The sequence below is a fragment of the Phoca vitulina genome, unplaced genomic scaffold (assembly GCF_004348235.1).
Source record: "Phoca vitulina isolate PV1807 unplaced genomic scaffold, GSC_HSeal_1.0 scaffold23, whole genome shotgun sequence".
Lineage (NCBI taxonomy): Eukaryota > Metazoa > Chordata > Mammalia > Carnivora > Phocidae > Phoca > Phoca vitulina.
Genome location: NW_022589726.1, coordinates 8,815,119 through 8,838,677, shown reverse-complemented (window position 1 = coordinate 8,838,677; position 23,559 = coordinate 8,815,119). Strand labels below are relative to the sequence as shown.

Sequence of the window (23,559 nt, the reverse complement as noted above, 5' to 3'; positions counted from 1 at the left end):
ATATATATATATATATATATATATATATATATATATATATACACATATACACACTCTCAAGATTTTATTTTTCGACAGAGAGAGACACTGAGAGAGGGAACAAGCAGGGGGAGTGGGAGAGGGAAAAGCAGGCTTCCCGATAAGCAGGGAGCCCGACGTGGGGCTCAATCCCAGGACCCTGGGATCATGACCTGAGCTGAAGGCAGACGCTTAATGACTGAGCCACCCAGTCGCCCCCCAAGATTTTATTTTATTTTATTCATTTATTTTTTTCAAAGATTTTATTTATTTGACAGAGAGAGACACAGCGAGAGAGGGAACACAAGCAGGGGGAGCGGGGGAGAGAGAAGCAGGCTTCCCGCCGAGCAGGGAGCCCGATGCGGGACTCGATTCCAGGACCCTGGGATCATGACCTGAGCCGAAGGCAGACGCTTAACGACTGAGCCACCCAGGCGCCCCACTGAGCCACCCAGGCGCCGCCCCCCCCCCAAGATTTTATTTTAAAGTAATCTCTACACCCAGTGTGGGGCTTGAACCCACAACCCTGAGATCAAGAGTCACATGCTCCACCGATGGAGCCAGCCAGGTGCTCCTGGAATGTAAGACTCTTCATTAGATACAAACTTAGAGGTGGCATAATGGGAACGAGTAGGCTCCAGGTACTAATGGGGACAGGGTTTTTTCCTGGGTCTGAGAATACTGTGAACTTAGATCTTGGGGACGTTTGTATACATTGTGAGTATACTAAAACCACTGACTTGAATGCCTCACAGGGGTGAATTTTATGGCAAAAGAGATCTTATTAATGAATTTTTAGTGCAAAAAAGATTCCAGAATTGCTTGTGATTTCCTGCCTTCCTTTTTCCATTCTCCAGATCTCCCAAAGTAGTTGAAATGAAAGATAAAGAACATTAAACACTCTTATCTTCTGGTGGTGGGGAAATGCTGAGTGGCCCTGAGTTTGTGCAGTGAAAGTTGTTTACACAAGCCTGCGTCTGTAAGCCCAGAGATAAGAAAAATCAGGCTGCAGGCTCATTCAGGCAAAGAAGTGATCAGAGAATCACGCAAACATGCCTGATGGAAAATCTGGGATTTCCTGATATTGGTCCTTTAGTTTATGGACCATTCCAGGTTGTCAACAAAGTAGTTGTCTAAAGTAAAATTCTGACACATGCTACAATGTGGATGAACCTTAACGACATTAAGCTCAGTCACAAAAGGACAAATGTAGGATTCCATTTACGAGAGCTGCCTAGAGTAGTCCGATTCATAGAGCTAAAGTGGAATGGTGGTTGTCAGAGGCTGAGGGAGAGGAAAATGGGGAGATGTTGTTGAACAGATACAGAGTTTCAGTCAGGGAAGGTGAAAACATTCTGGAGATGGATGTTGGGAATGGTTGCACAACTGTGTGAATTGTACTTAATGCCAATGAACTATACACTTAAAAATGGGTAAAATGTGGGGAGCCTGGCCGGTTCAGTCAGTAGAGCGTGTGACTCTTGGTCTCAGGGTCATGAGTTCAAGCTCCATGTTGGGTGTAGAACTTACTTAAAAAATATATATATATAATAGGGGCACCTGGGTGGCACAGCTGGTTCAGCATCTGACTCTTGGTTTTGGCTTAGGTCGGGCTCGCAGGGTCGTGAGACTGAGCCCTGCGTCAGGCTCCACGCACCACATAGAATCTGCTTGAGATTCTCTCCTCTTCTCCCTCTGCCCCTCCTGCTCATGCTCTCTCTCTCAAATAAATAAATAAATCTTTTAAAAAAAAACCATTAAAAATGGGTGAAATGTTAAATTCTATGTTATATATATTTAAACACACACAAAAAAGAACTCCGTTAAGAGTAAAATCACTGGAGGGACCCCTGGGTGGCCCAGTTGGTTGAGCCTCCATCTTTTGATCTCGGCTCAGGTTTTGATCTCAGGGTTGTGAGTTCAAGCCTGGTGTCGGACTCCACACTGGGCATAGAGCCTACTTAAAAAAAAAAAAAAAAAAAGTAAAATCACTCTAAGGGGGTGGGACACAGGGTCTGGATTCTTTACCAGAGTGGGCACTGGTTTCAATGGCCTAGTTTCTGCTACTGTCCTGAGTGTGTATGAGGAACAAAGCAGATGCTCAGTGAGGTCTCCCAACTGCTGTACCTTCCTTCTGATCCTTCCACCTGTCCTTCGTGGAGCATCTCCTTTGTCCCAGAAATTGAGCTCTGCACTGGAGAAAGATGAAAGTGTGCCCCAAGGCGTTGAGAATCCTGAGGGAGGTTGGGAGAGATGCATGTGCTTTTTAAAAGTGTCATATTGCATAGTGCTCATCTGTGGTGTAGTGAGTGTGGGTGGCACTATTTAGGTAGTGTTTGGGGGCGGGGGTGACTGTGAAATGTCTGGAAACCGAATTTAAAGTACTAAAATCAATACATGGCTGAAATTTGATACTCACAGATGCACTCTTTAAAAAGACAGTGCCTGTAAAAGAGTAAGAGTTGTTTATAGCCTGAAAATTCTTCACGGAAAGAAAGAAATCCTCATGGTGCCAGAGGAGCTAGGAACTTTCTGTGAGGAGCCACCAGCATGAGGATGAGGCAAACGATCTGGTGGCTCCTGTTTCCTGAGGCAACAGAAAGCAAACACACAGCTAGCTGGTTCCTCAAGGAACTGATGGACTGGCCAGGGAAGGACACCAGAATACAAACAGGAGACAAAACGTGTTTACAGAGTGTCTTGTAACAAAATACCATAGACGAGGTGGCATATAAACCACAGGAGTTTACTTCTCACAGTTCTAGAGTGTTGGAAGTCCAGGACCAGGGGCCCGGCAGACTGGGGGTTCTGGTGGGGGCCTGCTTCCTGGCTCACAGCGGCATTTTGCTGTGTCCTCGCGTGGTGGGGGAGGGGGTGAAGGAGCTCTCTGGAGTCCCTTTTCTGAGGGTTCTAATCCCTCAGGACCTGATCACCTCCCACAGGCCCCTGCCACCAAATACCATCTCCCTGGGGATTAGCACTTCAACATACAAATTTTGGGAGGATGCAAACGTTCTGTTGTAGCACAGAGTAATATATAAGTAATTGAAAATAACGGATTATGAAAGCGAAGCCTGAAAGTCCGATGGGTCAGTGACCATGAGCTTGGACAGTCTGGTTTCAGAACACATTTTAGACGTGTTAATGTTTTTAGGGAGAGCTTATTCTCAGAGGCAGTGTTCATCTGTTAAATACATTCTTTACTGGGGGAGGAGGTGAGGGAGGGTGGTGGAGAGGTGAAGTGAGGCAAGGATGTGATATTTTTGGAACAGTTTGAAATACAAAGTAATTTCCTGATAAGATTAGTTTCTCCTAAGTTAAACCCCAACTGTGGTCACTCTCTCAGTAATGAAGTAGTCAAAGCAAAGTGGACAAGCTTAGAAAAACTGGGTCCCTAGCTCTTGTGCTGAATTCTGAGACTGTGTTGTAAGCCCACTTGAAATTCACTTTAGGATAAGGGAGGGATCAGTTTTTGTGGAGTACCTTATTTTGATTTGATTTGTTTGCGAATTTTACAATAAATCAGTCTGTTTCCCTGTCACTTTTCCACATCGGTGGTGGTGGGGGGGAACGTTGCACCTATTTGAAATAGAGCAAATATATTTTTTTTATTTTGCAAATTTGAAAGAAAATGTAGAAGAATGCTAAGGATTAAGAATTATTAACATTGTTTCTGGAAGCAAATCCTGCCCCCCCCCCCCCAGAAAAGGGACACTAGAAAATAATTACACTAAAAGCGGTATTTCTTTCTACTTCCTAATTTCATTATCATTCAGCAGTTACATTAAGAAGCTGTTGTAATAGGCATTTATTTATTGATTTATTTTTAAAGATTTTATTCATTTGACAGACAGTGAGAGAGCACAAGCAGGGGGAGCAGCAGAGGGAGACAGAGAAGCGGAGCCCCTGCTAAGCAGGGAGCCCAACACGGGGCCCCAAACCCAGGACCCCGGGATCATGACCTGAGCCAACGGCAGATGCTTAACTGACTGAGTCACCCAGGCACCCCTGTAATAGGCATTTAAAAGGAAATTATTAAAGAGCTATCTCATTGTGTCTAAGGGTATGAACACAGAAGTTTATGTTGGCTTGTATTATAAGAAAAGTGTTGTCTAAAACCTGGCTAGGTGCTGTTAGGAACAAATGCAACTTTGTATTTCATAAGTAAGGTTACCACTAGGTCATTAATCTGATTTCTCTACCTTTAAGGAGTAGGTCATACATCTTTTCTTATTTTAAATAGGTGGTGAAACTGTTATTTGTTTTATCTTTTAAATGCAGGGAAATTTCTTTTTAAAGTAAATTTTCCCCAGTGACTAAGATAATACGTACTCAATGCACAATACTTGGAAGTTAGAAAAAACTGGAGATGTTTCTGGAAAATCTCTTCCTTTCAGGCAGTCTGTTTCAGGATAATTTTTGGTTGTTTTGAGGAAGCTTCATCCCTGCTGGTTTGCTTTTATCCAGACTAACCATCCTTTCTGCTTTGTATGACACATTTGTGAACAACTTGTCAGAGACCCCACTGTCCTTTTCCTACCTCCTCTCTGGTCTCTTGAATGTGGAGGATTTGGGAGGCAGTCACCTAGCCTCACCCCATCAGCTTCCTGTCTTTTTCATGGGTGCACAAGGAGCTTTACTTAGCATTTTTTTTTTTTTTTAAGATTTTATTTATTTATTTGACAGAGACACAGCGAGAGAGGGGACACAAGCGGGGGGAGTGGGAGAGGGAGAAGCAGGCTTCCCGCCGAGCGGGGAGACCGATGTGGGGCTCGATCCCAGGACCCTGGGATCCTGACCTGAGCGGAAGGCAAACGCTTAACGACTGAGCCACCCAGGCGCCCCTTACTTTGCATTTGTTAAACATTAAAGCCAGTAAGCGTGCCTGACTGGCTCAGTCGCTGGAGCATGTTACTCTTGGTCTCAGGGTTGTGAGTTTGAGCCCCACATTGGGTGTAGAGATTACTTAAAGATCTTAAAAAAACAAAAACAAAAATTAAAGTCAACAGAACATACTGCAGCAACCCTCTACTTGTGAACATCTGTTCTTAGGGTTTGTTTCTAAGTCTGGGGCTTGGCAATCGGAAGGCTTTCTGTATAGGGGAAGAGCCCTCCTGTGGGAGACCATCGGGTTCAGATTCTGGCCCCACTACTCAGTGGAATTGTAGCCATGACAGACAGGTTCAACTCGGTTTCTCCTGTGCAAGGGTAATAACGTTTCTTAGATAAAATTATACACGATTTACCGGATGCATAGCAGGCTTTCAGAAAGTGTTCTCTCAGGGTGCCTGGGTGGCTCAGTAGGTTGAGCGTCTGCCTTTGGCTCGGGTCGTGGTCCCGGAGTCACGGGATCGAGCCCCACATTGGGAATCCCTGCTCGGCGGGGAGTCTGCTTCTCCCTCTGCCCCTCACCCCACTTGTGCTCTCTTTCTCTCCCTCAAATAAATAAATAAAATATATATTTTTTAAAAAGTGTTCTCTCTATTGATGTTATGCCCAGCAAAACCTGTTTCTTTCATTCAGAAATGTTTGTTGAATACCACCTGTAGGCCAGGCTTTGCTCTAGGTACCGGGCACCAAAACGGGGGGAAGAAATACCCCTGTCCATGGGGAGCTCAGATTCTTATGGAGGAGGCAGTAATAAGATCAATGCCTAATATATATGATACTTTCAGTAGTGGTGGGTTCTAAGGAGAAAAGAGTAAAAAAGCATGGAAGAGAGAGAGAGAGAGAGTGTGTGTGTGTGTGTGTGTGTGTGTGTGTGTGTGTGTTGTGGGAGAGGAAGTATGGAGTTACTTAACCTGTAATGTAGCTGCATGTTGTTTCCATGTGTAATGGGTCTTTATGCTCCAATTGGAGGCCAAAACTTGCCCCTTTCTGGAAGTGGAACTTCTTTGTTGTTCCTGGCATGGTTCTGGGAGGAGGTGGGTTCTGATGTTGCCTGGCTGGGAATGCAGGCTCCAGTAGCAAAGGGTTTGAGGGGTATGTGTACGTGCGGTCTTTGGATATATCACGGAAAGTGCTTGGAATAGTGTCAAGCATTCAATAAATTTTAGCTCTTATATGTTAATGCTGTTTAGCTATTCTCTGTCTTTTGTTATAAAACTGAAAAGTTTTAAATAGAAACCAGAGGGGCCACTTTCTTGGAAAAATTTCCCAGTGTTAGGAAGCAGTAAGTATGTAGGTGTCACATTTGGAGCACAGACATAATGTGGACCCTCCTTGCCCCAGTTTCCCACACTGGTCACTTCTTTCTCCAGATCTCTCATCTTCTCTTTTTTCCCCTCTTGAACCCCTGCGGCCATTTGGAGGAATAGATTTTAAGGCAGGAACCATGGTTAATGTATGTAACAAAGACCATCTTGTGTTACTATCTATTGAAACAGTAGGCAGAAGGAAGAAACACATTCTCAAAGCATAGTCAGGTTTCTGAAAATGTACTTGGATAAAGAGAAGAGGATAAAAAGTCTAGTAAAGGTGTGGTGCATGCTGATTGATGGAAAAACAAAAACAGCACTTTTTCTAAGCTTGAGCCATATCTTATTGAACGGCTAAATATGAGATTTGGAAAATAATAGAAATCCATTCAGGGATGTGAGCTTATTCTGTGTGATCTATACCTTCAATTTCTCATTTCTCAGTGATGCTTTTTAGTTTAAAGAATATGGATTCTGTTACTGGTATTAAAAATTAATACTTAAAAAACTTTATTGAAGGCTACTGCTAATTATTTCAGTTCTTTATACATTATGTCTGCCCTAGTTTAATAATGGTCACTAAATCAGTTTTGTTTTTTTAAAGATTTATGAGAGGGAGAGCCTGCATGAGGGGGAGGGGCAGAGGGAAAGGGATAAAGGATCTCAGGCAGACTCCCTGCCGTGCGTGGAGCCCCACGCGGGGTGCTATCCCAGGTCCCTGAGATCACGACCTGAGCTGAAACCAAGAGTCAGATACTTAACCGACTGTGCCGCTAAGTGAGTTTTAATAGTAAATAGATGTCTGTTGAAAATATTAGAACTATCCCCCTCCCTAAAAAAAAGAAAAACCAAGAGGCTCAGAATTAAGAGACTTGGTTCTTTGTTATCGTATTTTGTGAGCTAAATTATCCTCTAAAATCAGAAAAGCAGTGATGTACAGTAGAAAGTTTAGCACGGCTCTGGGTTAGGATGTCAGCCTCTTTCTCAGCCATTGCATAAAAGTTGAGACTGATCTTTGTCTCTGTTTTCTCACATGTGAAGTAATTATTACTATCCCAAAAGGTGGTTGTGATGATTAAATGAATTAATATATGTGTAAGTGTCTAACACAAGGTAGATGTTAAAATTAAATCTGATTGATTTGGCTTCTGTCAGGAAGAGTTTATTCACTCCTGATGTTGACTTTGAGAGCCGTCAGTCAGATTGCCCAGTTGATAAACATTAATTTTTATTTATTTTTTTCCTTTAAAGATTTTATTTATTTGACAGAGAGAGACACAGCGAGAGAGGGAACACAAGCAGGGGGAGTGGGAGAGGGAGAAGCAGGCTTCCCATGGAGCAGGGAGCCCGATGCGGGACTTGATCCAAGGACCCTGGGATCATGACCTGAGCGGAAGGCAAACGCTTAACGACTGAGCCACCCAGGTGCCCCAAAACATTAATTTTTAATGTTAGATTTTAATTTAATGTTACTGTTAAGCACTGGCTTTTTTAAATTAAAAAAATTTTTTTATTATGTTAATCACCATACATTATATCACCAAGGCCCTGGCTTTAATAATGCTGCTAATAGGGGGCATCTGGCTGGCCTAGTTGGTGGAGCACGCAACTCTTGATCTTGGGGGTCGTAAGTTCGAGCCCCGTGTTGGGTGTAGAGATTACTTAAAAAGAAAAATATCTTTAAAAAAAAAATGCTGCTGCTAGGAGTGGTGGTAATGATGATGACGGTAGGCAGCCTGACACTGTAAAGTGCTTCATGTGTGTTTCCTCGGTTACTCTGAACAGGGACCCTCTGAGGGCAGGTTTTTCTAGGATGATCTTTTTTTGCTGACAAGAAGCAGATTAAGAGATTTAGAAAGTCATGAAAGAAAAATGTTAAGGGATCACTTTTTGTTGGTCTAGAGTACATGAGTCAAAAAGTCACGGGAGGTTGTTGATAACAGTTGGCAGTAAGAACTTTCTTTTGGAAGCAGTTCAGTGTTTGGCGGGACAGAAGCCAGGCCTTGGCTCTGCGTGGGACTGCGACACCTAACCATGCTTAAAGCACACGGTATTGGGCTTTTCGAAGGCTGATTAGATGGCATCCCAAAGGTCTGGGGTAGTTGCATAGTCTTCCTGAAAATTCCCAGAAAGTGTCTGCTTTTGCTTTCTTCTCCATTGATCTGTCCACCTGGGAAATAAGTGGCTTACCGCTGGTTATTATTAGTTCGCACAGAGTTGAGAGCCCAGCCTGTAATCTCTGTTTTGCAGGGAAGGAAGTAGGCTGGAAAAGTATAGCAGACAGTTTGGTCTCCAGACGCTCCGGGCAGGCCCGAGACGGTCATGATGTGTACGTGTTCTCCTTCTTCAGGGTACCTGATGTTGGGGTTCTCTGGGCCCCTGGGAACTTGTGGTGAACCAGCAATTGGCCGTTGTGACACTTGGCAATTTAGAACTTTGGATACACCCAACACCCTAGTTACCTGGAAAGGAAAATTCTAAGTTCTAGAATGCAACATTAGTTTTTCTCCTTATGTTTGTGCTTATGAACATCTTTGAATGCTGATCTTTTAGTGAATACAGAGAGAAGTTGATTTAACAGTGTTTTAAAAGAGACCTAACAAACCAATATGAGCACCTTGATTGGATCAAAAGCATCTCTAAAAGGTCTTTCTGGAACAGATGGGGAACTCTTAATATGGAATGGATGTTAAGTTCTTATCGATTTTCTTAGGTATGATAAAGGTGTTTTGATTATGTAGGAGAAGGGCCTTATTCAGAGATTCATGCTTAAGGGTGTAAAGGGGAGAGTGTCCTTATGTTGGCAGTTTATTTTTATTTTTATTTATTTTTATTTTTATTTTTTTTATTTTTAAAGATTTTATTTATTTATTTGACAGAGAGAGAGAGAGGGAACACAAGCAGGGGGAGCAGCAGAGGGAGAGGGAGAAGGAGAAGCAGGCTTCCCGCAGAGCAAGGAGCCCGATGCGGGGCTCGATCCCAGGACCCCGGGATCATGACCTGAGCCGAAGGCAGACACTTAACCGACTGAGCCACCCAGGCGCCCCTTGGCAGTTTATTTTTAAAGATTTTATTTATTTGACAGAGCAAGCGAGAGAGGGAATGAATATAAGCAGGGGGAGTGGGAGAGGGAGAAGCGTGCTTCCCGCTGAGGAGGGAGCCCGACTTGGGGCTCGATCCCAGGACCCTGGGACCATGACCTGAGCCGAAGGCAGACGCTTAACCACTGAGCCACCCAGGCTCCCCAATGTTGGCAGTTTAGAAATAGTTCTGCAAAAATAAGTGAAGCGCTCTTCCGCCTGCTGCTTCACCAAGCTCCTCAGGGGCAGGGTCTAGCTTTGGGAAGATTCAAGGCACCTTGCACAGGGCACTCCTTAATCTGTTCAATGAATGGGGGAAAAATGTGAATAGCACAACCACTTGAAGGTACTAGCAGCCACCATTTCAAAGTTCCTTGCAGACTTATTGACTGGCAGGAGTCCAGGAATGAGGGGGCAGTCGGTCTGGTTCCTCATGGGTATTTTCAGGAAATCGGGCTGAGTTTGTAACAGATCTGAAAAGGGAGGGGCAGGGCATTGGGTGGTCCCGTCCAGCTCTCCAAGACTGATGTATTTTTGCAGAAAATAAGCAGGTGCCACTGTGCGTAGTGAAAGCTGAGCTTTCTGGAACTTCCCATCCTATTCTTCGGAATTTGGTTTACTCTCAGGCTGGGCTGGTAGTCAGAGAGGTTTTAAGAGGCTGGTGGGTAGGCTTGGCGCTGCTCTCAGGTTTTGAAGTGTTGTTTAAGCTGTTCTTGGGTGGTATGGGAAGGGAGGGAAAACTTACCAGTTTGTGCTAATTTATTGCCTATTGCTCATAAGTGTTTTACCTTGTTCAGTGTTGTCTCAAGAAATGCAATGAGAATAACAGCTATAGACAACTTTCTTCCCTAATTGCTAAGCAAATACGGTGTTTAGGCAGAGAATGGAATTAGTTACAGAATGCTGATTGTTTATTTTCTGTTTGGGGTGAAAGAGATGAGGCACAAAGGAAGGAAACCATTTTCTTGATATATAAATTTGAAATTTTGTTCATTTCTTCCTTTTTTTTTTTTCTTTCTAATGAGACATTCAGTGGTTAACTGAAACAGCCTTCTAAAAATACCCGTTAGCAGCACAGAAAGTATTTTCTCTTTGTCTAAAATTAGCTGATTTGAGCTCTGTAGTCTGGTTTCCTAAATCCTTCCATTAGGTGCTCTAGCCGCTTCTCTAGTTTTATGAGCTCTGGGTAACATGTTTGGGGAAGCAAACTAGGAATGACTTTATCTTTGACAGAAGAATTTACAAATATCTGAGGCTGGTTCCAGTTTAGATCTCACCTCTTCCAGGAAGCCTTCCCAAGCTGTTTCTGTCCTGTGCTCTCCTTTTCTTTTTTTCTTTTTTTTAAAAGATTTTATTTATTTTTTAGAGAGAGTGAGTTGAGAGAGCGCGCGCACACAAGCTGCAGGGGGGTGGGGGGGTGGGGGGCTGGAGGCAGAGGAAGAAGCAGACTCCCCGCTGAGCAGGACCCTGGGATCATGACCTGAACCGAAGGCAGACACACTCAACCGACTGAGCCACCCAGGCGCCTCTGTGCTGTTTTCTGTCACCTGTCTTCCTCGATAGCCCTGCTTTCCACGTCCCGCTCCTGTCCTGAAGGGCATAACCTGTGCCCTGCTCACTGTTCTATCCCAGTGATTCACAGGACTGTTTGCTGAATATTTAGGTGCTTAACAAATATTTGTCCAATGTCAGAATTGGTCCATTTACTGAGCAGAAAGAAAGGGAGATATTATTTGGTGGTGGTGTTGACAAAGAGACCTATCACTTCACGGGAAATTAAGGCAGTGGGAGCTGAAGAGAAGGCCGGAGAGAAACTAGTTGAGTTGGGAGCAGCCCTCAAGTGTTGATGAGGTCAGGGTGTGGTGGTAGAAAGAAGCCCACTGCTTAGTGGCCAGGCTGATGGGAACACCTCCATACCCACGTTTCCTCTGCCTGATCCCTAGATGGCACTGGACACTTCTAAGGTGTGTTTATGTTTCTAAAATACTATGTGCTTTCGAAAAATGTGGTTTACCTGCCTCAGGTGGGAAACAACATTGATTTTGTGAAAGTTAGGTATACTTAGCAGTTTGCATTTGTCAATTTCTGAAAATGTTTTTTAGTTATTTGGAGTGTGTGTGCTTTCTCTTCCAAATCCCTTGAAAGAAGGGGGGTCCTAGCTTCTCTTTTAGACTCATAGAATTTCTGTCTTAGGAATGTTCCCATTTTACAGCTGTTGTAATATTCAAGGAGGACCACCTGTCATCCCATTTCCCTGCCTGAGTTCTGGATCAGTTAGTTGAGAAGGAAGACCGGAGTAAGGAAGATGGAGACCACAAGTTTACCTTTAATGCTGATAGTAGATGAAGCTGATAGTGGAGAATGTGGCCTATTCCTGTGGGCAGGTGGTCTCTCCGAGGCTGACCTCCAGTGCTGGGCTGGGGATAGCCCCGCTACAGGTTCAGAGCAGAATGTTGGCCCCCAAGTGAGGACAGAGGGAGAGGACGACTCTGCATGCACACCCACTTGTGCTTCCAGACCCACTGATCCTGTGCTCCTTCCTTGTGAGGAGGCAGGCTCATGGGTGGAGAGAGGAGGCCTTTTTCTATTAAGATGTAAGAAAATGACACCCGTAGAGGGGATGTCCTTTCCTAAAGTCACACAGCTAGTTGGCAACAGATTTTTCTTCTGGGCTCTAGAGGCCATTGGTATGCATAGAAAGGCCATGGTTTTGGAGCTGGCCAGGCCCCCGCCCACATGCTACCTCTGTGACCTTTGTGTTGGTTTACGCATCTACACAGTGGGGTTCATCTTCCTACCGCAGGGACTCTTGGGGAGGGTTACAGTCGATTTAACCCATGTTTAATAGCCTGGGCTCATTCTCTATTGTCTCCTCATGAGCAGTGCAAAGCTCACCCAGCCTGTCTGCAGCATTTACCAGCCCGCATGTTCTCTCTTTTTAATCCTGGCCTAGAGCCTCAGGAAACTTGGTTATTGGGAGGTGGTTCTCAGCAATATGGGACTTGGAAATTTGAGTATTTTAATTTTGATATTTTGGGAGGGGAAACCCTTGTTCCTAAGGAAGCAAAGTGCTACATTGAAAGAATTTTCCATGTCATACACCCCGTAGACAGGACTTGGGCGTTACACCTGGAATTGATTTTGTAGTAGTCAGGAGTTGAACAGCGTGGCCTGTTTAACCTTGGGGAGCAGATGCCGTTCAATTCCAAATATTCTTATTTCTTTTCCTAGGACACTCTTTAAGTGTCTGTTTTCAAGATTTTGTTACACATGTTAGAGGACTATGAAAAAGTTCCTGGGGGCGGGGCGGGTCGGGGGCTAGGTGCATGGGTGAAAATGGGAAACATTCACATCTTTGTGCAAGGAGGGACCTGGTTCAGAATGTGTAAAATGGGATGGAGCCCTGTGTCCACGTTTCTTGGGGTGTCCTGGATTAAACCCTCCCGGGGCCGCCCGGGACGCAGCGGCCAGAAGAATGCAGCTCTAAGCAGGCGCACATCCTGTGTTGAGCCCTGTGTGTTGACCTCCTCTCTCAGTGTCTGCTCCTTGCTTGCCGTCCAGATCTTCAGGTCAGTGAGGCGCAGCTGTGAGGCTGTGTCCACACAGCTTGGACCCACGCACGTTTGCCTCAGACCCTAATGCTCAGACGTTCATTCAGTGACGTTGTTTCTCTTCTTTCCGCTTCAAGCCTGCCTTTTGCATTTTGTGCATTCCCAGCCCCCCCCCCCCCCCCCCCAGGCTGGAGGGACCTGGCCCCGCTGGCGGGCGGTGGCCGAGCCCCTGCACGGAGGAAAGGTGGGGCGGGAGGGCACTTCCTCCGGGGGCCCTGGGCTTCCTGCGCGGGCCTGGAGGGAAGCGGAGCTGGAGGGTGTGTGAACCCTCAGAGTTGTACCAGCAACACAAACGCTCCAGAAAAACACAAAAGATGGTTTAAAATGCTGTAAACACCTCTAACGCCCCGCCCCCCCCCCCCCCCCCCCCCCCCCCCCCGCCTCCTTACTGGCAGCTCAATTTCCAGGGCAGTTTTGGGGAGGGTAGCTTTTAATTTATAAATTGGTTGATGGGAGAGGGTGATGGTAAAAACCGTCTTTCCTTTTGACAGTCTTGGGCACTAGCAGTTTGTTGTTTTTCCGTGGTTAGAGAGGCTCTTCTTTCCCAGACCACAATGGCCTATGTTTACCTAGGGCTCTGGTTGGTTCTCCCTAGCAGCTCCTACGAGGGTTTCAGTGAGTGCGTCTGGCTGTCAGCATTGGGAGCAATGGGGGCCTTGTCGCCCTGGGCCTCTGTTCCGAATGTTCTCCTTTATCTGGAGGCGTCAGCATATCAAAGTGTGTCCGTTTATGCTGACAAAGTGCTGACTTGCTTTGTGTTTACTTTTTTTAAGGTTATTTTTAATTTTTAATTTTAATTTTTTAATTTTTTTTTTTAAAAAGATTTTATTTATTTGACAGAGAGAGACACAGCGAGAGAGGGAACACAAGCAAGGGGGAGTGGGAGAGGGAGAAGCAGGCTTCCCGCTGAGCAGGTAGCCGGATGTGGGGCTCGATCCCAGGACCCTGGGATCATGACCTGAGCCAAAGGCAGACGCCTAACGACTGAGCCACCCAGGCGCCCCTTTAATTTTTTAATACGTGAAAGTCTTTTCTTTCCCTGCTTCACAGTCCTGCAGACTTCCGGAGAAGTTTTTGAAAATTTTGTGGAAGTTTTGTGCAGAAAGGAAAACCATCTCCAATCTCAGCAGTCTGGCATAAGCACTGTTAACATTTTGGAATATTTCTTTCTAGTCTTTAGGCACGTTAAAAGATAAAATTCAACTGAGTAAATTTTATAAGATCTTATTGGCTTTAGTCAGTGATTCATGAATTGGGCAGCATCCCATCTGGCAGATAGAAAGGAGCTTGGGAGAGCTGTACGAAATGAAAGATTTTCGGGGGGGGTTGCATGCAGGGTGCATGGGACAATGATGAGGAAGTTAAAAAAGCCAAGAGCAGATTGTGGCAAGGTCACCTTCCTTTAGGGGACAGCAGGGATCTGTCAGGCTGATGACCTCACTAGTGCGGACCAGGTGATTCCAAATTGACTGGTTTGAGGTTCCACTCCTGGGGGAGGCTGAAACTGTAAGTTAGGTATTAAATCTTAGTTTGGGGACTTGGGCTTAGCACAAGTGACTCCATTTTGAGCTTGTTGTCCAACTAGGCACATAGTTTGTCATACTGGATGTACACTTTCTCCTCTTATTTTTTTTTCTTTTCCCATGAAAAACTCTTCTGTAGGGTTCATGATAACAGCTCCTGTAGGGTCCCTCTGAGATTTGAAAGTATTATTTAGCTATTTCCTTAATGCTGGAATTACAGTTTCTAATTTTTAAACTAATTCTCTGTGGTCCTGGCCAGATGACTAATTCTCTCTCTCTTTCCACCGCGGGGGCTTGAATCATGACCCTGAGATCAAGACCTGAGCTGAGATCAAGAGTTGGATGTTTAACTGACTGAGCCACCCCGGTGCTCCCAGATGATGAATTCTCTAATAAATTGCTAGTTGTTTTAGTGCCTCACCTTCCAAAATTTAGGTTGAATACAGTGTTTCAAAACAGCTAAGCCTCCAGAAGCCAGCAGTGTGTAGACCTGCTCTCATCTTGCTTTCACTGTCTTAGTCCATGGTTGGTTTTTCCCTCCTGCTTTCTTGAGTTAATGGGCTTTGAATCAGACGAACTTGGTATAAACCTTATTTAGCTTCTGCACCGACTAACTGCACATCCTTGTAAGCCTCCATTTTCCTATTTGCAAAATAGGGATAATAGTGGTACCCAATTACAGGGTTATTAGAAGAATTCAGAGTCAGGTTGTGACGGGGGCGGCACAGTGTCTGGAGTCTGGTGGTAAGATTCATGGAGGGCAGCTGCTGTCTCACCTTCCGGCCTTCCTCAGCCCCTCCCAGGGACTTGGGTTGGCTAATTTTGCTGTCTGGTTTTGGAAGCGTGGCCAGAAAGGAAAGGGAAGCAGAATGGGGGAGGTATATCTAGAAGACCTTTTTTTTTTCTTCCTAAGTGCCTGGAAAGTTCGACTGTTTGTTTCAGGGATTGCCAGAACCCTCAAGGCAGTAAGTCTGGGCTGGGATTGGCCTGGGTGAGGGTGGGCGAGCCCCGGTGAGGCCCTTGGGCATTCTTCTTGCAGGGGGTCCTCCCTCCCTGGTCTCTCTTTTTTTTTTTTTTAAAGGTTTTATTTATTTATTTGAGAGAGAGATTGAGAGAGAGCACATGAGAGGGAAGAGGGTCAGAGGGAGAAGCAGACTCCCCGCTGAGCAGGGAGCCCGATGCGGGACTCGATCTAGGGACTCCAGGATCATGACCTGAGCCGAAGGCAGTCGCTTAACCAACTGAGCCACCCAGGCGCCCCCCTGGTCTCTCTTCTTCTGGTCTTTCTTTGGGTGAGTTTGGGTGTCACGTAACTCACCCAAGCTGCTGACTGTGGCCAGCCTTGTATCCCTGACACTCTTCCTATGACTTTGTGTTTCTCACCCCGTCTGTGACTAAGCAGGAGGGCAGGAGAGGATTTCTGTAGAAAAAAGTTACCTTTACAGTTTGCTTATGTGAAGCCCTTCAAGGTAATAATTCACCTGCTTTTTATTTGAATTGCCGGAACATCTTTTACTTCAGAGTACTTTCACCTCCTTGGTAGGAGGATGGAAGGTGATTCCTCAGATAAAACCAACACCTGGGGCTGCATTTGTAAAAGAAAGGCTGCTAAGGTGAAGCTGGATGTGAAGGTGTCTTCTGAGAACAGAGGGCAGCAGTGGGGAGTCTTTCTTTGTCCTTCCTCATGTATTGCCTGCCTGCCGTCATGCATTGCCTGCCTGCCTGCCATGTGGAAGAATGAGGCCTTCTACACGTGGTACTTCAGTCAAGACTTCTAAGGGCTATGAACAGACTTATTCAAAAGAGCAGCCTTGAGTGGAGTGTAGGGGAGGATACTTCAGGAAAAGGGGTGGAGTGAATGAATGGGAATAAGAGTGATAGAAAACATTTTGAACCCTTGTGGCCCCCTTCGGACTTGCAAGTTTGTCTATTTAAAATCTTTCCTGGTCCGGACATCTGGCCGGTTATGGTTCCATAACCAATCCAAGGACTGACGATTCTTTCCCTTCCTCTCATGGTGCCACCTCTGTATGTCAGATGGTATGAGAGCAAACTTTACAAGTGTGTTTGGACTAGTGCATTAGTAAGGCTGCAATGAGTAAGAATTGAGGATTTAGAAATCCAGGCCTTAAGGAGTTAAATGTGACTTCCTGGACATTGCCCTCAACAAATTGCTGTCATCCACTTTTTAACTCTGTGTTGCCTGAAAACATAGAACTGATGTTAACTTAGACTCCATATACTATAAAAAAAAAAACCCACAAAACAAAAAAACCTTAGACTCCATATTATAATTGTCAAGGAAGAGCACCAAGTATCTTTCGGATAAGCTTGCTTCTGATAATTTTTCTTGGGAGTGTTGGCCCATACACATTTCTAATTTTCTTGAGACACTCTGTTCTCCGTTCAAATTAGGTGATGACTCCTATTTGCTTGCAGGCCTCTGCCCTTGATTCTCGGATTCCTGCTCTCGGTGGAGCTGGAGCAACCCAGAGCTGGCTCAGCTTCCCAGATGGGCTCCACCTGCCTCCTCCTGGTTGCTGCAGCATTCCCCCATGCTTCCTGTCTGGCTCGCCTCCAAATGAGCCTGCTCATTTCCTTTCTCTGGAACCTCCCTCCCCTTATAGCCAGGGTTCAAAGGTTCCATAACCAGTCCAAGGATGGGGAGGTCGTAGACCTGACCTGCAAACTCTGACCTTTGTAAGAGCCTCCGGGATCCCTGGGCTAACCTGAACTAGGACTGTGGCTCCGGAGCCACGTTTAAAGCTCTTAGCCAGCGGCAGGGGCTGGCTGCTGAGCAGTGAGAGGTTTTAATCTAGAATTTAGGGAGGACACTGTGTCACCACTTACCAGTGTGGTGTCTTTCTCACTTCCCTCCTTGCTTCCCAAATGTCACTTGGATAATTTTTTCCAGTTAATTTTCCTAATACGTAGCGGTGTAGATAGAATATTAGTAAACTGGGGCGCCTGGCTGGCTCAGTCAGAAGAGCGTGCAACTCTTGATCTTGGGGTCATGAGTTCGAGCCCCACGTTAGGTGTAGAGATTACTTAAATAAACTTAAATATTAGAAAACATTGCTGAAGAGGACAGGGACCATAGTCCAGTGCTCTCTTAATAATCAGGGAAGCTGTCTTTGAGGACGCACTTTCCTCTGGAAACCCAAGAACCCACTGCTTCTCCCATTCTGACCGAAACCTCAGAGAGGTGGGCTGAGGCGGGCAAGCTGACTCACCTGTGGCCACATTCTTTTTCCAATTATCAAAGCTGATTAGCTGGATTGGGATGTGCTTGCCTCTGAGGCCTCTAATAATCTTTCCTTTCTTTGTTACCCAGCTCACCTAGAATTTGAGAAAGTTAAATCAGTTGTGAAAATGTATCACCTTTCAGAAATGAACAGCATCTTAATTGACTCCCTTTGAAAACATGTCGCACTGGGATTTTTTGAAAACATGTCTGAGTGTAATCTGGTATGCCTTGAGGTTGGGCTCTCCGGCGGGGGCACTCTGAGGAGACTGGTCCCCCTCCAAGTTTGTTTTCTGGCTCCAAACAAATGAGTGACTGTTTGACGATTGGCACGCGACCCGGGTTTGAAAGCACAACCATATAGGGTATTGCGGACTGGTAACCAGGGGCTTTAAAAAGTGAGGTCATGGAAGGCCCAGATGAAACTCTCTTCATGTGGATCACAACTGCAATTAATCTTATTAACACCCTAGGCCCGGGCCTGCTCTCACTGCCCCTCGTGTGTGAGGGTAGTTAAGGGGCATGCTTTGAAGGACTCGCTCCTTTGATGGTGCAGATGGAGAACAAGCGTATAAAACTTTGTTTCTGGTGTTACAAAGGCCTTTTGTGTGCCCTTGCAGATGCATTTAGTTTTGAGAAGCAAACAAAAAAAACCTCAGGCAGATTGATAAGCTGTACAAAAGCGGGGATGGATTGCAAATGCAATCTTGTAGATGTGGGCTCTGTGACCAGATAGAATCAATCCGTTGAAAAGGAATGCGCGACATCCGCCTTCCAGCATCGAGCTGGTCCCAGCACTGTTACGGAGTGGAAGGTTTAAAAATGCTGTCAGGTTATTGGGAGGCAGGAGTAAACACAGGAAGCAGCCGATTGAAGCGGTGCTGCGGATGCTAGATCTGCATGGATGCGGTAGCCTAAGGGCTCCTGAGATAGGGAAGTGAGGGCTCTTGTGGTTAGGATGGCTTCCTGGGTGGGGTGGGCCTCGAGGAGGAGGATCACAAGGTGAGGGGCAGGGTGGTGCGTGCACATGAACTCTTAGGGGAGAGTGGGGAGAGTTAAGTGTGGCTGAGTGGTAGGGGTGAGGCTGGGAGAATTTAAAGGCAGTAGACCGCTCCTGTTGTCCTCTCTCCCAAGTGCATGTAAGAGAGGCCTAGTACAGTGCCCCATCCTTATAAGGTTGCAGCCTGGTTCTATTTTTGAAGTCCATTAAAAAAAAAAAAGTCATCTACAACACCCACCTAGACTCCCTTCTGCTGTTCTCTTTGTTGTTTTAACAAGTAGCCTTGCGACAAAGAGGTGGTTTAAAATTGTCAAGTTCAACAGATGTGGTTTGGGTCTGCTAATATCCCCAAATGAATACAGGATCCACTCACTAAGTGAATAATTAATAAAAGAAATATCTGTTCTTATATAAGGTACCCATCTGCTCCTAATTAATGAATTTCACACAACATTATTACAGGTCTGTTTTCTTTTAACCTGCGGGTCTTCTCAGATCCTGTAGCATTCTAAAGTGCTTTGGGACTCGCCAAGTGGGGTGGAAGAGGGGGAGAAGGAGGTGCAGCGCCCTTTCTGTCCATAGAACATCGCGGAGGAGCAGTGTTCCCCGGGGAGGGGGGCTGTGGGGGGCGCTGTGCGCATTGCCCTCCCCCTCTCAGCTGCCCTCCCCCTTTGCCGGCTGCTTTTCCTACCCTGAGATCGCACTGAGGCCTCTCTCCGTAGGAGGAGGGGGAGGGGTCTGTGACAGTCTTTCCCTTCCTTTTTCTTTGCTGTTGGAAACGGGACGGCAAACATCTTTTATGGCCTGTAGCTCGGAAGATGAACGTGGGCAAGATGAGCCCCTGAACCCTTGCCTGGAGGGAAATAGCGCCCCAGCTCTATATCCCACTATTTATAAAAATCTTCCCATCTGGCAGGGGGAAAAGCCCTGGACTGGCCAGGATGAATCAGCACACCCTGGCTGTTCCCCAAGATAAGCGTGAGTCGCTAGATGGGGCGCCCAGCCGATGGTCAGCACTGGTGCCAGGAGAACATGGCCGCGAGCAGCACCCTGTACTTCTAAGGTCAAGAACAGCAGCACCAAGCTCCCTAGAAACGAGTGTTCCTGTTCCTTCCTTCAGGAATAGAATGTCGTTTGCTCCACAACGGTTGTCTTTTGACTTGAGCTTATTATTTTACATTGCTCTCTCTTAGTTTTCCCCTGCCTTGTTCTTCATTTATACCCGTGCACGTTACAGTCTAGATTCATGTTGTCCAGTTGAGCCCCACGAGCCCCACGTAACTATTTACATTTAAATTACTTACAACTAAATAAAAATGAAAATTCCGTTTCTCATTTCAAGTGGTCGCATGCCTCACGTGGGCTGGTGATGATTCTTTTGGACAGCACGGTTCTGGAACGTTTCCCTCATTGTAGAAAATGCTTTTGGATGGCGCTGATGTATATCAGCAATGCTGATCCTAATTTGAGAACTTTCTGGGCTCCCTCAGCACCCCTACCTACTTTTAGATCTTCGAGGTTGTGGAACCAAAAGTGAAGAACGTCTGACAGGCATCGAATGTACGTGCAAAGCTGTCCCCTGTGGCCCTTCTCACGCCCAGGACATGCTCCCAGCCTGAGAGACCCTGTCTGTGGGCTTAGCTCTGTGTGAGAGCCTTTCCTGTCTTCATCCTGGGGTTTCCACTCTGCACACTTACAGGACATTTCAGGACAGTTTTTTTTTCCTGCTAAAATGTAGTGCAGGAGCATCTAACTTGATTTGTGGAGTTTCTTTTGAGCCCCAAACTGCTTGCTCACTAGCTGCTCGAAATGACTTGCTTAAGTGCAAACCTGCTTTGGTTTGCTGATAGGTCTTTCCCTGAAGGTCGGGAAAAGCTCTCTCCCAGAGAAGATTTTTCTGTTTTGGTGGGGTCCGCAACACTTCGTTTGCTATCTTTGTTGGAACAGAGCCTGGAAGGAGGACACTTAAAGAAGTCATTATCAAGGCTCCGTTCCACTGGAGCTGGCCCTGCCTCCGTTCCATCTGCAGCAGGGGCCCCGTGCTCCAAGACAGGGCAGTACTTGGTGTTTTATTCTGTACCCAGGACAGGCATTTTTGTCCTCTGGGTAGAGCCCTGGGTCTCCCAGTCTGTTGGGGACATCATCAGGTGACTGCCCCTTCCCCACCTGGAAGATGCGATTCAAAGTAGGAATTCCTGAGTTTGGAATCTAGCCTGTTGGCCTGGTAAATTTACCCTCTTCCACTGATGCAGGCTCGCCCCACACCTGCCAGGAGCCCCAGCGGCTGCACGTGGGAGCGGTGGGCCCAGCCACAGAGAGGCATTGACACCGTTTTACTGAGTCACCGCCGTCGGGCACTGTCCCCACTCAGGGTCTGTGCTAGTTGCGTTTTTTAAAGGGGCCGTAGTTTTATTTTTTTAAAGAAAACGCGCAAGGGAGTGGGGCGGGGAGTAGGACAGACTTGACTGGGCTGTGGGCGCGGAAGGCAGAGCGGCGGCCGCCCCAGCTCAATGTGTCCTGGCTTTCAGCGCTTGGCACCGAGCCGGGCGCCAGAGGGCACTCAGAACTGTGGAATAGTGAGTTGTAGTATATTTTCGTGGCAGCTCTGTAAAGTACGGGTTGGTTTGCGCATTCTACAGAGATGGGAAGCAGACTCCGAGAGGTTAAATAGCTTGCCTTTGGTCACACAGCTAGGACGGGCAGAGCTGATTGAGACCCAGCGGTGCCCCAGCAGTGGCCACGTGCACCCCGCCCACAGTGGAGCGCGAGCCGGCCCTCCTGGGCGCTTTATCTTGTCGTCGTCGTTAGATTTTTAACTTAAAATGTTAAGTTGAGATAACATTTCGAGTTACAGAGAAGTTAGCAAGAAGGTTCTCAGACCCTTGGCCCAGAGTTGTACAGGGCGGTCTGGATTTCACCTGAGACGGCCCTGCGGGGGGCGGGCGGGCGGCGGGGCGGGGCCCTGTGGGGGGAAGTTCCCGGTGACCCCACCCAGGAAGCAGGCAAACCCCGGAGCAGCCTCCGGGCTTGCTGGGTGAAAACACCGGAGGAGAGGCTAGGGTTTATCATTTTCCGCGGGAGAAAGGAGATTCTGGAGGGTTGGGAGACTATAAAAGAAGAGTGGCTTAGAAATAAAAGAGAGGACCTGCGGCTGCTCACGCAGGCGGCCCCGGGCGCTGCGGGAACACTAAGGCTGCGCTCAGACGGCTGCGCCCCATGCGTTTACTGTCCTTGCCAGCGCAGGTCAGGGTTAATGTCTGTACTGTTTTCTCAGTTTTCTGTGTGTGCGCTTGCCACACAGGTTTTGAAAAACCCCTCCTTATGTTCACCTTTCGCACCCTTGTACCTCCTCTCTCCCTTCTGGGTTGCATGTTTTTTCTCCTCCTAAGGCCGTCTTCCCAAAGGCATTACGTTCGGAGGAAGGGCAGGAGGATTCTTCCTATGGGAGAGGAAAGAGGGGTGTTCTCTTTTAAAGGGGTAAAGATTTGGAAGTTTTCCAGCTCCAGAGACTTCCTCCAGTTCTGATACTAAAAGAAACCAGTGTTCTCCGCTCCGGGGCCCGAGCTTGTGACTTCTGTGCCTTTCCCCCTGCTTCCAGACTCCTCCACCCAGAAGTTGATGAGTTATCATTTCGGAAGCTTTTTACCCCTCGCTCTTCCTCACTGCTACTCAGCCTGTGCCGGACAGTAAGCGCCGTGATGGTGGAGGTGTGGTTCCTGACGTCCCCGCACTCCGGCGAGGGCCTGGCACAAGGCAGAAGCTCCGTCAGTATTTGCTCGGAGAGCCGCCCTTGGTCTGTGGCCGAGGTGTGCAGTCGCTAGGTCAGTAAACTTCACGTAAGAGAGGAGATCTTACAAGTTCTCATCACAGGAAAAAAAAATGTAATTATGTGAGTTGATGACGCCTGTTAACTTGTGGTCATCGTTTTGCAGTATATACATATGTCAAATCCTTTTGCAGTACGCTTCAGACAAATACAGTGTTATACGTCAGTTATATCTCAACTAAAAAAAATCAGGGTCCCAGCCTTTTAGGTGTTCGCTGCTTCTCTGGGATCTATTTTCCAGTTGATCCTTTAATAATAGGGTGTTCTGCCTTGAAAGGATCTTGGAGTTCCTTGGGGCCACCTCTTTTCTGTTGTTGCTCGTTATGGTTTCCTTGGTTTTTAATCTCTGAGAAGGAAGGATAGTGGTTACACGAGCATGTCTCAGTTATGCCTGTGCGGGTGATCCAGGGTAAGTTTCTCTTTCCAGACCAGCTAGGTCCTTCGATCTTCCCCAAGCTTCTGGGAATGCTGACATGAGGAGGCCTAGGGATGATGGGTGCTTAGCTAAGCATCTGCAATTAAGAACTCACTAGGGGCACCTGGCTGGCTTAGTCAGTATACTACTCTTGATCTCAGGGTTGTGAGTTTGAGCCCCACGCCGGGTGTAGAAACTGCTTAAAAATAAATTCTTAAAGAAAAAAAGGAACTCACTAAATTGATTTGACCCTGCCTCTTTGCTCTTAATCACTCTCTTTATCCCTTCTCTTTTTCATTCTTAGGCTTCTCATCTCTTATTCAGGCAGTAAGCCCCTAGGGTGGGTATATGCTACAGTATTTGTGCAGTTAGCTATTTTGTTCATTTTTAAACAGTAATTTATTTTAGATAGAGAGTGGGGTGTGGGAGAGGAGCAGAGGGAGAGGGAGAGAGAGTATCTTATTCAGGCTCCACGCTGAGTGACGTGGGGCTCGATCTCAAGACCCTGAGATTACGACCTGAGCCATAATCACCTGAGCCATAATCAAGAGTCGGACGCTTAACTGACTGAGCCACCCAGGTGCCCCTATTTTATACATTTTTTTAAAAAAATTATTTTGTACATGTTTAATGGTGGGCCTTTGG

At 46.5% G+C, this 23,559-nt stretch overlaps 1 protein-coding gene across 2 annotated transcripts in view; it reads left to right on the top strand.

Moving 5' to 3' along the window:
* The window catches only part of RASSF3 (Ras association domain family member 3), a 67,780-nt gene that overhangs the window by 31,304 nt on the left and 12,917 nt on the right, over nt 1–23,559 (top strand). The window contains exon 1 of one of the 2 annotated variants that reach the window (XM_032420525.1): nt 15,385–15,394. The exons of the other annotated variant lie outside the window; for it this stretch is intronic. The gene's annotated coding sequence lies outside the window, so the exon portion shown is untranslated. Of the gene's footprint in view, nt 1–15,384; nt 15,395–23,559 lie in introns of those variants that run through there. 2 annotated transcript variants of the gene reach the window in all.